General features: G+C 53.7%; 1 protein-coding gene across 1 annotated transcript in view; it reads right to left on the bottom strand.

Moving 5' to 3' along the window:
- LOC102382486 (cytochrome b-c1 complex subunit 2, mitochondrial) overlaps positions 1-1,544 on the bottom strand; it is a 23,665-nt gene that overhangs the window by 21,577 nt on the left and 544 nt on the right. The window lies entirely within an intron of this gene.

Below are 1,544 nucleotides of genomic sequence, written 5' to 3'. Positions count from 1 at the left end.
GGGAGGCTGGGCTAGACTGTGCTCAGGGTGGGTTGTGGTGCTGGGAGGGTCACTCACTGGTTAAGGGCTTGCAGGCCAAGCCCTACAAGGAGGGCACCTCGACCTTTTCAGCCTCTACAAGAGAAGGTTGGGAGGCAACCTTGTGGCTGCCTATAAATTCATCATGGGGGCACAGAAGGGAATTGGTGAAGCTCTACTCACCAAGGCGCCCCTGGGGGTTACAAGAAACAATGGCCATAAGCTAACAGAGAGCAGATTTAGACTGGACATTAGGAAGAACTTCTTCAGTTAGAGTGGCCAAAATCTGGAATGGGCTCCCAAGGGAGGTGGTGCTCTCCCCTACCCTAGGTATCTTCAAGAGGAGGTTAGATCGGCATCTGGCTGGGGGCATCTGAACCCAGCACACTTTCCTGCTTATGCAGGGTTTCCTGCCTATGCAGGGGGTCGGACTCGATGATCTATTGAGGTCCCTTCGGACCCTAACATCTATGAATGTATGAATCTCACAGTCCCTCTCCCAGTGCCATTGCTGCCCACCCTGAGTGAAGCCTGGCCCCGCCCTGCCCTACACAGATCCAGGGTACATACCTCTCCCCCATGCCCTGCTGGGGTGCACACGCAGCAACAGGAGCTGCCTCCTCTTCCCCCCCCAAGCCACAGCTCTGTTCTGCACCCTGCCCCAGCGCCACTCCCCTTCCACCACAACAGACTTACCAGCTGGACACAGCTGTATCAGAAATCGGATTAGTATTGGCTGATATGCCTTCTTATAAAAAAACCAAAACCCCGCTATTGGTATCAGCTCCCAAAATCTCTAACAGTGCACTTCTAGTATCGGCCAATAGGGCTGGTCAACAATCGCCCATCAGTATGGGCCCAAAAAATCTTTATCAGTGCACTCCTAATTGAAAGGTCTCCAAACTGATGACAAACAAGGAGGAGAGCCTCCCAATCCATCTTAAAGAACCTACCCTAAGCCAACAAGCAGGACCAAAATTTCAAAATTGACATTTTTCACCCCCTCCCTCCCCCTGCCAATCTTCTTCAAAAGCCTGAAAACTTCCAGGCTCAACTTTATTTCTCCACTTTTCAGGCTGTGAAGGAACGCTTGCTGCCACCGTGACTGAAAGCTGAAGCAAAGAAGCTAACTGAACCAAATATTACTGTTGCCCTAACAGGATCTCCGGGCAGAGACTCTGGCAGAAGGTCCCTACATATTCCTCGTGACACGGGCCCCTGATAGGGATTCTGGCACAGCGGCTCCACCTCAAATAGACCTTCAGGGCAGGTTTTATCACAGTGAAGGGGATTGCAGACATCATTTAAAACTTCAGGCTTTTTCCTACTACGACTTTGTAGTTCGGTCACACCTGTAGCCGCCTGTCAGGGCCACAGTGGCAGCAGATACGGGGAAGGGCACGCGCAGCTAGAAGCGGTCACCCCCCGTTCTCCGGGGTCACTGCACGGGGGTGACATGGGCAGGCAAGGAGGAACCTCCCCGCCACACGCTCGGCCCCGCCCCGGAGTCCTCGGCCGGCTCCCCG

The sequence above is a fragment of the Alligator sinensis genome, unplaced genomic scaffold (genome assembly GCF_000455745.1).
Source record: "Alligator sinensis unplaced genomic scaffold, ASM45574v1 scaffold330_1, whole genome shotgun sequence".
NCBI classification, from domain to species: Eukaryota; Metazoa; Chordata; order Crocodylia; family Alligatoridae; genus Alligator; species Alligator sinensis.
This window is presented reverse-complemented; position numbering and strand designations above follow the sequence as displayed.